The following is a 14,333-nucleotide window of genomic DNA, read 5'->3' as shown; positions in this document are numbered from 1 at the left end:
CCAGAATGCACCATGGGCCAATCCCACTGTTTCACTGTCATACTTAGTACACCTTGGGCACTATTACAGAATCCATATTTACTCAACTTTACTTAGAGTTACTTGCTTATGTGTCCTCCATGGCTCGGACGGTTCTCAATTCTCCATTGTTTTGCTCATCTGATTCTAGAGTAAGAACCAGATGTATTAGAAGACCAGTTTTTAATTTTAAGATGCAACCTACGTACTCATTACATGGCCAAAAGTCCAGTCCTAGGGGGTCACAGTTTGACAAAAGTAATTAGTATTAACTGGGCTGGTCAGTATAGGCAACCCCCTGTGATTGTGTACTACCCCTGGGGTGATGGTCTGATGGTCTGCAAGGAACAAGAGACCACCATGCCTGCGTTTCATTCCCAATCAGGACACGTTTTTTCACAGCAGCCTGTGTACCTTTAGGAAACCGGTTCTGCTTCAAAAAAAATGTTTCTCTTTTGGGAAAACATCTCCTTCTGAGCTCTGCTGACACAATTTGCAAAAGGTGAAGGCTTCCCAAGGGTAGGTAACAGTAACATACGAAATATTACGATGTACTGCAGTTGTATGCCCCTTTCTGATTTGGCAAGGGTCACTAAGCGCATTTGTTTAATGAAAACCAAAAATAAATTTTGCAATAACAACGTTTGTGAGTTTGTGAATCTCGGGTTTTAGATTGGGAAAGTTTCAAAATGTACATAATTGGATTAATTCCCTCTTGATCCCGTGCTGGACACTTCTGTGGGTAAGGGTACATTTTTATACTTTCAGTGAGCTATACAAACTTAAAAAACGTGTGTAGGTCTATTGAGAATCTAAAACAGTGAAAAAGTGCTGGAGGAAAAATGAAAGTTAACCGGCAATCTCCCCAACAAAACGTTATAAAACATTTGAAACACAGCTCTATTATGATTGAACAATGTCCATAATCTTTCTGTAAAACTAGAATTAACAATGTTAGAATAACTTATAAACAATGGAGGCGGTCTGTTGAAGCATATTCACAATATGAATCTTAAAGTAATGTAGAAATATAAGGCCCAATTCACAAAGTATTACTGGCAGGTAAAGTATTACTGCAGTAGTTCTACTCACTTGCTACAGTATGCAATTCACAAACATACCTGGAGTACACCAACTATCTTTTCTGTGCAGAGATCTCTGCAAAGGGAGTGGAGCTCTCTGCACACATAAATATACTACTTTTAATCAATGTGCGAGGGACAAAGGGAAGTGGGAGAAAAATGGGAAATGTTTACTCAGAAATGGGTGGGGCTAGGGGAAATATTTAGAAGGGTGTTGGGAGGACATGCTGGTAGAAAACACAGACGCGGCTCCTCTGCTAGGGCAGAGGAGCGTCGCCCCTCCAGCAGCAGCTGTGTTTATTATCATTTTTTGTTAGAAGGGGCAGGGCCACAGGCTGGGACGAGCACTGAGTGCACTCCCCCTTACTGCGCATGTATGTTTGACCAGCCGTCTCTAGCCGGCCAAACACACATGCGCTGTAGACTCTCTCCAGCCCGGCACTGTGCTGCCAGGCTGGATAGAGCAGGCACAGGTTCCCAGTCTGGCTGGGAGCACCCTAGCTAGGCGCTCCCAGACAATCCTAACACTGCTCTGAGCAGCATCAGGATTGGCCGCAAGGCAGGCTGGGAGCCTGTGTCTGCAGCCTATCTGCGCAGGAGAGGAGCAGTGCGATGGTGATGGCGGCAGCCGTGACGATTCAGGTACATGTTTTAATTCCCCCTTTAGAAGCCCCCCCATCCCCACCCACGTGTGCCCCACCCTTCTTTAGCACCATGAACTGCTCCTGATAAAACACTCACACAAGAATAAGGGCTTGCTTTAGACTGGCAGTGGGGGTACTCGACACAAAGGCAAGGAGTATCCTCCCTGTTAAAGCAAAGTCTGGCTCTTTTCATTTAGAGTTGGAAGAACTTCAGTATATAGAATGAGGCTACTCCATCTCTGCCCTCTGAGGTTTGCCCATGTTTTCACTCTACCCATATTAAGAGTAGGGGAACACATGGTCAGTTTTTGCTTTCACATACTGCCATAAAAGTGTGGCAGTGTGTGGCAGCAAAAACCTTTAAATGACAGCCCAGTGCAATGGGAGAAAACGTCCATTATATTCCTTTCCAATTTGTGAATGATTTCAGTAATTTCAGTCCAAAATTTGTCCCCAAGGGCTGGTGGTCAGGTATCAATACAAATGACTTGCCATATATAAAAGCCCCCATTACAGCTACAGAATACTTTTTCTCAATGCCTGTTTAGATTCTAATGACAGAAGAAACAACAGATCGAAGCTTTTCAATATGTGGTGTTGTATTCTCGTTGATCCTAGTTTCAGGAGCGGCTCGCAGCACATTTAGGGACAGGGCGGGGTGTGCCATGGGGGGGGGTGGAGAAAAATTATATAAAAAAAAACACTTACCTGAATCGCTGCTGCCACCACTGCGCCACTCCTCTTGCCTTCACTGCAGCTGCAAGCACAGGCTCCCAGCCTGCCCTGTGGCCAATTGACCGCTGCTGTCATGCTCCTGGCAGCATGACAGCAGCGTTCGGATTGGTAAGAGCACCAAGTCAGAGTGCTCCAAAGCAGAGTGGGAGCCTCTGCCTGGTCTCTCCACTCTCTCCAAACCGGCAATGCAGTGTCGGGTTGATGAGAGCCTAGTGCGCATGTGTGTTTGGTAGGCCCAAGACAGCTGACCAAACATACATGCTCACTGAGGGGGAGCCCATGGCCCCGCCCCTTTTACTTTAAATTAATAATAAACATAATTTATTATTGTTTTTTAGGCATAGTTTATTATTGTTTTATAGTAAAAGTTTTGGCAGCTGATGCTGCTGGCAGGGGCTTGACGCTCCTCCGCATTAGCGGAGGAGCATCGCCTGTCTAGTCTAACAAGTCTTGCATCTACTAGTAGTTTTGTACATAATATGGAATCAAAATAAGGTAGATGTGTTGCAGTAGATATGTGATCTTTTGTGCTTTTTATCATCATTTCACATTTTTCATCTAACTGGAAATATTTTCTTTATTAGTTCATGTAAAGGAGCACTAGTAGTGGCATTTTTCTTAATGTATTATGAACAATAGCTAGCAATCATAAAATTGAACGCAATTCAGACCCAGCATTTAGGTAAACTAGATTTTGATAAGGACTCTTTTGTATGTTCTTGAGTGTATTCCTTCTTTGAAAAAAGTATGTCCATTGAAAATGAATTCATGTTTAACTATGCTAGCGCGTCTGTTCCTTAGTAAGTAAACTTACAAGGGGACACATATAGGCCGATTAACCTTTTGGATCGCATGGAATATCCTAATTATGCAGTGACCACTGGCATAAATAATCAGCATAACCAAGTAGTAACATTAAAATCAGAACAACTATAACCATTAATTTATAAAAGACCACAATTCCATAAAGCGTTTTAACAATTTTTATTTTCCCTATTAGTTACAATACTAAGCCATCAAGTTAGCTCAGTCTTTATTTAATGCGCACAGAATTAGCTCATTAATCACCATCAACACCGTAAACTAATCAGAAACTGAGAAAACACATGCTAAAATACTTCAACACAAACCAATAAAGATGAATACAACAGCATTAGTAGCAGGGTTCAGCAAGTAGTTTGTCAGTCATTTGTCACTGTCAACGTCACCCCTAGGAAGCTTACCAAAGCAAGATTAGCATTAGCATGTTGGACTTCATGCAAAACAATTTAGAAAAACATAATTTGGAAAACATCTCACTACGAGAAAAACTATGAAACAGCACAGTTGGTACCTAGAAGAAAAGCCACAAGTTAATCAGTCACATTGTCATAGCTACTTATCAACAAATGGATCAGCAACAAAGCCAGTCTGCGTCTTCAGGTCATCAATAGATCAGCAACGCATCAGGCTCTCAAGAGTATGAGCCCAATGACAAAATCTCGAACAACAACTCCTGACATCATCAACGTCTCACCCTTATTCTCCTGCATCTTGTCATGACTTTTTATTAGGGTCTTCCAGTCCATCCCCCTAATTCCCAATTGGTCAGTCAGTTAGCAGACATGACTTTTACCTATAATATTTGTTTACCAAATCTATACATTTTAATATTAGTCCTTTCACAAGACGGGGATTGGTCCACTATACGATGTCCTCATCATCCGGCTCTTCAGGTATCAAAAGTGTTGCATGTTCCTCTTTAGTCAGTGCTTCCATTGTTCAAGTCCTGGGAAAGTACATTTAGCCTATTCTACACATAATTGTATCAAGTTGTCTTCATCATCTCCTGTCCGCCGGTACATTGCAGAAAATTCTAGCTAAGCAACTTTAACATCGGGTAGTTCAAGGTCAAGTCATGCATTTACTTCTCTACAGCGCGTTAGTGATTCAGCTTTTCTTGTGAGGCTTGGAAAAAGGATAGGCCTTATGCACGGCTAAGTTAGCTCTACAAATTAATATAAAACATAGGTTATACATTTCAATATGACATATAACTACATTATTCTTATATACTTTCATTAATCCATATAATTTCAGTTATATTAGTACAATCTCGTATAACTGGCTGACATTTTCAAACGTGCACATTATTTTCTCTATGATTACATTCTCTATGAGCTCTTCATTGGTTAAATACAACATTCATTAATAATGTTCTAATTAGCATATTTGCTTCAGCAACGATTTAACAGTTTTGAGCCATTATCGTCCTACCATCATCTGCTAGACGTTTACAGTATTCTGTCAAAGTCCAATCAAGTTTCTCTAGGGTTTTAATCTGTCATCACTGTAATTCATGTAGTTTTTTATTGTTCTTATTTTCTTCAGTTTCCTGACAAATCTGTGCAGTCGCACATACTCTAACATTCAATCTTGTGTATCTAGTTGTTAAATATCTTGACTTTTCATCATGTTCTAGTTGATTATATACTTTACATAGACAGAGTTTTGAAAAGTCTGATATGCCTTTATTATTGATTATCAATTTTTAAACCATTTTTATTGATTTATTTTATGTTTCTTTTGTTACATAGATAAGTGCATACAAATATATTATACAAGCATTGCTTGCATTGGTGGTACAGTTCGTAGGTAGCCAATTGACCACTCAGCCTGAGGCTACTTCAAATTTGATCAGAATGCGTGTTATGTCCATCATACCTACCCCTATGCTCTTAGTTCCTCATTATGAACACGGCGGTGAAAACCACCGCGTTCATGCTGGTGGTCTTCTCCGTGACCGCCAGCGCCCCCGGAACCCTGCCGGCCGTATAATGAACATTGTTTCCGCCCGCCGGCCCAGAGGAATGCCTGGCCCGGACATTGACACATGGAGCCGCCGCCAATGCCTCTGTGCAGCGGGTGCAGCTGTACCTGTTGCGCAGATCACTGCCCAGTGACCTGCGCGATGGGGCACTGCACAGGGGCCCCCATTTCAAGTGCATGGGCAGTGCAGGGGCCCCCAGGGGTGCCCCGGTGCACCCCTTCCGCCAGCCTTTCCCTGGCGGGGAAACCCACCAAGGAACGGCTGGAGGCTAAGGGATTATTATCCGAAGGGCAGCACTGCTGCCCTGTCGGATGATGATGCCGGCCACCGCCAGGCTGCCTGACGAAGGCAGCCTGACGGTAAGTGAGGGCCACCTATGGGTTCATTCTGTGGCAGTGTGGGCCGCCATGCCGGCTGGCAGGATTTCTCGCCACCGCCGGCATCGCGGCCCACACCGCTGTGTTCATAATGACCGTCTTAATGTAAATGAGGGCGTCATCCGCATGTATAGGGTAAAGAGCATGTGATGCCCCAATCCCTCCCAGTCTGTGGTAGTCAAGGCTCCATTGCCAGGGTAAAAAGTAATGGTAAGGCTGAGAAGCCTTGGTGCGTGCCTCTACTAATCGAGAATGCACCTGAAATCAGCTATCAGCTGCCCTATTTCCACTCTGGGTGTAGGTTCTGTATAGAGGAGCCTAACCATCTGTAGTGTTCTGCTTCCAATGCTCATGCATGCCAGAACCATGAACATGTAGGCCCAGAACAACGTGTCAAATGCATTTTCAAGGTTTACTACCAAGGAGGTATAGTAGGGCTATTGGGCGGTGCTTGCTCAAGTACTTGATGAATCCATTTTGATCTGAGCAGAAAAGATCCAACATCTACTCGATCAATCATTTGGCTAGAATTTTGCTGTATGTTTTGTAGTCACACCCCATCACAGATAGTGGTCCATAGGATCAAGAGGGTCCCTTCACAGTTTCAGAAGGGAAACTAACAGCGCCACCCACATGGATGTGGTAAGAGCCGAGGAAAGTGTGGAGGTTTGGCGTTTCGGTAATCTTTGGATGAGGAGATCTTTATATGTCTTGTAAAGTTCCATGGTTAGCTTGTTAAGTCCAAGGGTCATATATGGGGGAGTTGCTTATGGCATGTCGGGTTTTTAGTTTTGTGATTGGGCCATCAAATGCTGTTATTGCGCCAATGTCAATGCTTGGAGTGTGTTAGGCAGGAAAAAGCCCCCCTTCATGCTGTTGCATCTGAGTTTGGGGTGGGATTGCACAGCGCTCTGTAATGTGTTACACTGTGTATTTTGTCCTGGGAATACACTACAGCCTCAGAGATCTAACAGATACCTGCCATCAGTGTAGTAACCAATTCACTTCTAAGCAGCCATGCTAGTAAACAGCCTGGCTTGTCCACTTCTGTGTGTGTCTTGACTTAATACATTTTGTAGTCTATGCATTGCAGAGACTCTACCAGTCAAACATGATGGCTTCTCTCCTCCACCATTCTGTCCAAGTCTGGGTCATCTCTCACCACAGCCATTTCCAAGGTGTGCAATGAGGACTCCCCTTTTTCTAGCTCTTGGTGGATCACCCCCTCACTCCAAAGAGTGTGTGTACACAGTGACACCTAATCACTGTTTTCAGGGCCACCCACTCTAGCAAGTGTGTAGTGGCTGTGTTGCTATTTTCCGCAATGTAATTCAAGATTGTATCTTGTGTCAGTTCATGAAATGCCACGTCTTCTAGCACTGTAGACTGCCAAGGGTGTATACCCTCCTCAGGTGAGTCACAACAAGAGTGGGTTATGTTCTGAAACAGGTTTAATAAGGTATTCTGCTTCAGTGATCAAATGTTGTGTGGCAGGGTCACATACAAAGTGATTCAATTGGACATGCAGATTATGTGGGGAAAAATAAAAAAAACTTTCCCTCTCTTCATGGTGACTCCTTCCTTTGGGAGGGAAGGGTGTGATCTATCCAGTGCAAGGTTTAAAATGCAGTTGACTTCTCCCCTCAGTAGCCAGGGGTGATGGGACCATCTGGTCAGTCAGTCAGAGAGCTCGGATAGAAAGTGTGACTGGCCCAAGTTCATGTGGGTTTCCTGTAGGAAAGCTATGTATGCCCCCCTGCACTTGAGGTACGGGTGGGTTCATGGCTTTTCTTCAGTGTTAATGGAATGGATTTTCTATGTTTGTCCATAGTCAGGTGAAGTGGTATATTGTGGGTGGGAGGGATGGGTCTTGCGCCAGGCGGGTGGCAGACAGTTAGGTGCATCTCCCAGGTTCAAGTTGCACTGTAAGGTTTGCTTCAGGCTTCGTTTGTTTCGGCAACAAAAACTATCCAACTCCCATACTCAGCAGAGTAACATTTTACTTCCCAAACATATAACATAATAGTCTGTAAAGATCCATGGCACAGTGCACTGCCAGATGCAGGATCCATCGCATAAAGAGGGTGAGGGCTGGTCAGCTAGGTGAGTGTGTCTCTGCCATGTGTTTTGCTGCCATGGAGGGATCCATGGTGTGTTACAAAGGGAAGTGTATGTAGATATCCAGGGTTGTTGTGACAGCTCTAGTAGGGGGCCCACGTGTAGGCAGTTGGCAAGACAGGGTCATGGGAGGGCCTCTTTCATCTCAAGGCCACTGATCGTACCACAGACAAGGCCTCAGTTCCTCCTCTTGAGGATAATTGCTCCCCCTGGTGCGGTACAGAGTGTGGGGACTTGTATCAGTCTGCTGGCATCGTATAGAAGCCTCTTAGAGGTGCTTCCAGTGTGTCCTCATGCCTTGTGGTCAAATAATATCTTCAGCCATCTGGGGTATGACAGTGGGGCATATCACAGATGCTATACTTGATCTAGAGGTCTCAGAGTCTTTGCCTGAGGAAGCATCATCCAGAGGTCTGTTGAGCCAACCACACCAGTATTGCCAAAGATGAAGGCCAGGTCTGAGGTCCCCCCATGGTGTGGATCCCGGTCCACACAAGGGGTGCTCAGGTGCTGACACAGGGTAGCAGGTGCATCTTCTAGCGAGTCATATCAGCACTGCTCGAGCCAGTCCTAGGCATCAGCAGGCCCTGTAAAAAAATGTTTTTTTCATGTGCAATCACCTTAAGATATGCTGTGAACAATAAGGAGTATTTGGGGCCCACGTGTCTCAACTTCAGAGTTACCCCCCATAAGAGATGCTTTTTTGGTGGACAGAGATGGTGTAGTCCGGAATCAGGAATATTTGACCATTCTCATAATGTGGCCCAGGCTGCTTACAAGATTATGTATTTGTCCCTGTAATTTAGCAATTTGGCAACCACTGACCCGGGAGAGGGTGGTTTGCCGGGCAGAGAGAGTCAGGTGGGTACCCGGAGGGCATGCTTGACCATGAAGTGGAGAGAGGGGCTTGTGGCGCTACATGTGTGGACAGACATTTCTGGGAAAGAAGCAGTATGGTGCTCGTCCTACACCCATTTCGGGAAAGCCCATGATGCGCATATAATTGCAGTGTGAGCACCGACCACCAGGGTTAAAGTGACGTTCGTACTGCCAACAGGCTGGTGGTACGAAATGCCATATTTACCGCCATGGATGTCCTGGCAGTCAGAACCTGCCAGGGCAGCGCTGCCCTGGGGATTTTGACTCCCCTTACCAGCAGCCTTTCCATGGCGGTAGACATGGCGGTAGACAAATGATAAGCAAACAGAAACAATACTGGCTGCCCAAATCTCCTAAAGAATCACAATTTAATCAAGGCTTGGAGCACTACACATTCTAGGGGTACAGTACAAATCAATAGCAAGAATAACTGTGCAAGAGAAATTGCATACATTTAGATTCAGCAAAGAAAAGACATCAACTGTTATTACATGTAGCGAGCATCATCAGTGAGTACCCTAACTAACCTTCAAAATAGAATAGCATGTTTGGGCTTCATGCAAAACAATTTAGTCAACACAAATTAGGAAAAACATCTAACTATGGCTCTATCAAAATTAGAGGTTGGTACCTAGGGACACAAGCAAATATACATAACAATCAGTATGTGAAACTTAATAGGATACCCAGAGAAATAAGATCTCAGATCTTTCCTACTTTTGATGATTTGGATGATGATCTTTTGGATAGTTGGGAGAGAGAACTAACCTTGAGTTCTATGAAACTGATAGACATCTTAATTGAAAATGCTGATTGAAAGGTTTCTAAGTTGCAATCAGAGATTTCAGTGTTGGAAGTTGAGATAAATGAATTAAATTTAGTGAAGGCAACAACTAAGAATTATGCAATTTTAAATGACATTATTACCAGACATCAGAATGAAATCACACAAAGGAAGGCAAAGAAACTTGGGCGTGATGAGGTGGATTTTAGTATTTGTAGAATTGGTAGAATTTTTATCTTTTAAAAAAAAGATGATCATTTTATTAGAAAGGACGAAAAAATACAGACATTGGGGACAGGTGCGTAAACCTCTCTTAGTGCCCCATCAACTAGTGGTAGTGACTTGGATGTTAGTGAGGGAGCATCGTTACACATGGCTATAAATAAGGACAAAACTCCCTCTTTTTTAAGGGAGGTACAGAGAATCAAACAGGGACACTGGGAAATGAATTGGCGAAAGGAAAATTCCACAAAACAAGGAGGGGCAAGAAAGGAGGGAACTGTAGAAGAAAGGAAAGGAATGAGAACAAGGTCACGGGACAAGGGGAAATAACAAGTACTACTGAGGGAACAATCAATATAAAATACATTTCCAACAAAACCCTATCGGATGATGCTGTATTCCTATTAAATAAGGGTTTAGGCTTTTGTCCTGAGGATATCGGTGAATTCTATCAACTGAAGATAGATCTATTTAAATTTATTAGACGTTTAAAACAAAAAAAATAATTCTCTACTAATGTTACTAATCGGTGTGAGAATACTCTACATAATATTAATAAAGATTTTGGGGCCAGATGTAGGTAAGTATGGTTTTGCGAGTTGCAATTTGCGAGTCATAGAGACTCGCAAATTGCAACTCGCAAAACCACATGCAGAAAGGTGTCTCAGACACCTTCTGCGAGTCGGTATGGGGTCGCAATGACCCACCTCATTAATATTAATGAGGTGGGTCGCAAATTGCGGCCCCATACCGACTATGGGCACTCGCAAACATGGAGGCCTGCTGTCGTCAGCAGACCTCCATGTTTGCGACTGCTTTTCAATAAAGCAGGTTTTTTTTTTCAAAGTGCAACCCGTTTTCCTTAAAGGAAAACGAGCTGCACTTTGAAAAATAAACCGAAACCTTTTGTTTCGGTATTTTTCAGGGCAGGTAGTGGTCTATTGGACCACTGCCTGCTCTGAAAAATTATTTTTGTGATCATTGACAAAGGGGAAGGGGTCCCATGGGGACCCCTTCCCGTTTGCGAATGAGTTACCATCCACTTCAAGTGGATGGTAACTGCGAGTTGATTTGTGACCGCTTTTGCGGTCACAAATCAACTTACATCGCGGTGCGAGTTGCAAATAGGAAGGGAACACCCCTTCCTATTTGCAAGTCGGAAACACATTTTGCGAGTCGGTTCCGACTCGCAAAATGTGTTTCTGCATCGCGCACAGGCATTAGCGCCTCGCCGTTTGCGAGGCGCTAATGCCTTGCTACATCTGGCCCATAGTCCCCTAACTAGTCAGGATATACATGACACGGTTACTCTAATGTCCATCACTGACTATGAGGAAGACTCAATTACTATTCCACAAGCACTTTCGGAATTAGATATTTATTCTGATACAATGGCCAGTGGATTAAAAACGAAATCAAAGTCAACACCGAATTTGACTAGTAGGAATTCTATTGACACTTTTTATAAATTGATCTGGAGAGACCTTGACAAAATTGAATACCAAATGAAAAATCGAAATTGGCTTCATAAGAGGAATATTAGCTATGGTGAATTCATGGCCCTCAAAACCTTGCAAAAATGGGATGATTTAATAACAAAAGAAGCTGATAAAGGTGGTAACATTGTAATAATGAACAGATCAGATTCTGACCATGAAATTTCCACCCAACTGGGGGATCAGGTGTGTTATGAAAAAATCACATACGACCTGATACCAAATTTGATAAATACTATCAATAATTGTTTGAGGGAATGGTTTGTGAAGGGTTTATTGAAAGAAGATGAATACATGTATCTACAAATTATTAAACCTAGATACCCATGTTTATATACTCTTCCACAGATACATAAGAACTTACCATTCCCTCCGGGTAGACCTATGGTTTCGGGCATAGGGGGTCCCACAGAAAGACTGTCAGAATTTGTGGATGTTTTTCTACAACCATATGTACTTAATCTCCTCTCATACATTAAAGATACCAAACATATTTTGAGTATACTTGTGAACATTAGTTGGGACCCAGGAATGATTTTGATTACTTTGGATGTGGTTTCATTGTACACTAGCATTAAACATGACTTAGGTATTCTCGTGTTAAAACAATTTTTGAATAAGAGATCAGCAGGCATATGGTAACACACGGAGATGCTGGTGACAATGACTGAATTGATACTACACAACAAATTCTTTTTGTTCAAAACTGATTGGTACAGACAAAAACAGGGGATAGCAGTGGGCTCAAGATTTTCTCCCGCATATGCAAACCGATTTATGGGATATTTGAAGCAGGAATTAATTTGGGGCTCGTGAGGAACAGAATGGAATACCTGCATCCTATACTGGGGTAGATATATTGATGATTGCTTCATGATTTGGACTGGGACCATCATGGAATTGAATAGTTTTTGTGAATACTTGAAATCCAGTGAGGCTAATATCAAATTAACTTGTGAACACACTACTACTAGTATTGTGTTCTTGGACATTGAGGATCAGAAAATTGGGAGTAGATTATACCAAAAAAGCATTCCACTCTTTACTACATGCAACCAGTGCACATCCGAGGCATCAAATCATGGCAATACCGTATGGAGAAATGATACGAGCGAGACGTAATTGCAGCAATGACTTAGATTTTCAAAAATGTATCACAGACATGAAAACACGATGTACTCAATGTGGATATGAATCATGTATTATTGAGGAAGCGCATGATAAGATTATGAGAATTTCTAGAAAAGACACATTAAGATATAAACACAAGATTAATTGTGAGAAGATACGATGCATAGTGAATTACACACAGATATGAAGGCCCTCATTACAACCGTGGTGGTAAATGCCATCTACCGCTGTGCTGATGGCCGCCAACATACCGTGACCATGGCGGTATTCTACTATGGGTATTATGACCCACACAGAGAAATCCGCCAATATACAGACACCTATACAAGTCCACCAGACCAAAGGTCAGTGATAAACTGGCGATAGCAAAACCCACACCGTTATGGCAATAGGAACACGCCCACAGTATCATGACCCACGAACACCGCAGCGGTCTTTCAACCACGGTAAACCATTGGCGGTACACACCGCCGTGCTCAAAATACACACACATTTACAAAACACCACCAGATTGGACAATTCAAACTACACACACCTGACACACATATACACACCACACCCACACACCCAATCCAATATAAAACACCCACCCACATTACCCACAATCCTTTCAATGAAAAAAGATTACAAACAGAGAGAGACACGAGCCAGGAGCACCCACTCAATCTGAGCCACAGAACACCATCACCCATACACCATCCATGTACCTCACACCACACACAGCACCCCACACATCACCCCACACATTCTCAAACATATCACTCACACCACATCCATGGCACCCCAAAGGCACCCCAGGTTTTCAGAGGAGGAGCTAAGGGTCATGGTAGAGGAAATCATCCGGGTAGAGCCACAGCTATTTGGATCACAGGTGCAGCAGACGTCCATTGCAAGGAAGATGGAGCTATGGTGGAAAGTCGTGGACCGGGTCAACGCTGTGGGACAGCATCCAAGTACAAGGAAATGACATCAGGAAGAGGTGGAATGACCTACGGGGACGATGCTTTCCTTGGTTGCAAGACACCAGGTAGCCGTGCAGAGTACTGGCAGTGGACCCCCACCTCCTCCCCCAAAACTAACAACATGGGAGGAGCAAGTCTTGGCAATAATGCATCCTGAGGGCCTCACAGGAATAGCAGGAGGACTGGACTCTGGTAAGTCAAATTGTTACTACTTTATCCCCTACATCCTACCTGCTTGCTATCACAAACTCCTACTCCTACCATCCCCCCTATCACTCCACCACCTCACACATACCCCACCATCACAACCCACTCATCCCAATACCAACACCTGCATGTTACACCAATGCATGGACCCCCATCACAGACCTGCATGGACACCCATCACCACAGCATGCCCAGTAGAAAGACTCACCCAGCCCACAAAATCACCACTCACACAAGGCCAGGCTGACAGGGAAATCCCAATCATACAGGGAAACACACCCTTGCACAAGATGACACACGCAGATACAATAACACTGCATTTCCGTCCCCACAGGACCCATACTCAACGTCACCGGAGAGGAGGTACCAGCTACATCCGGTCTCCCCACTGAAGAGGCCCACAGTGACGACAGCAGCTCTGCACGGCTGGATCAGGATGACCAACTTGGCCCATCCGGGACCTCTGGACAGTCGGTTCCCCTGCCACAGGCCCAGCCCACCACAGAGCCTCCCCCCCCCAGGAAACACCAGCACAGCACCCACCCAGCGGGCCCATGCCACTGTCCCCAGGACACGTCAATCAACAGTGTGCCCACCACTACAGGGACCCCAGGCAACCCCACAAACACAGGACGATAAGGGACCTGGGGTCAATGTCAGTGGGCACATGGTTCAGGGGACATAGGCACAGGACAACAGGGAAACTGGGAGGACTGCTGTGCGACAGGGGGAGGACAGACCCAAGGAACCCACTCTCCAGGAGGCCCTCACCAACATCCTGGGAGAATACCACCATTCCCAGGAGACCATGGGCCAGATACTGTACAAGTTGCAGGAGACCCAGCGGCTGCAGGAGGGACAGTACCCGG

At 44.3% G+C, this 14,333-nt stretch overlaps 1 protein-coding gene across 1 annotated transcript in view; it reads right to left on the bottom strand.

Annotated features, from left to right (window-relative positions):
* Positions 1-14,333, bottom strand: part of LOC138287580 (sodium- and chloride-dependent GABA transporter 2-like) — a 769,612-nt gene that overhangs the window by 517,398 nt on the left and 237,881 nt on the right. The gene's annotated exons all lie outside the window — the stretch shown is intronic.

Source organism: Pleurodeles waltl, chromosome 4_1 (genome assembly GCF_031143425.1).
Source record: "Pleurodeles waltl isolate 20211129_DDA chromosome 4_1, aPleWal1.hap1.20221129, whole genome shotgun sequence".
In the NCBI taxonomy this organism is placed as follows: domain Eukaryota; kingdom Metazoa; phylum Chordata; class Amphibia; order Caudata; family Salamandridae; genus Pleurodeles; species Pleurodeles waltl.
This window is presented reverse-complemented; position numbering and strand designations above follow the sequence as displayed.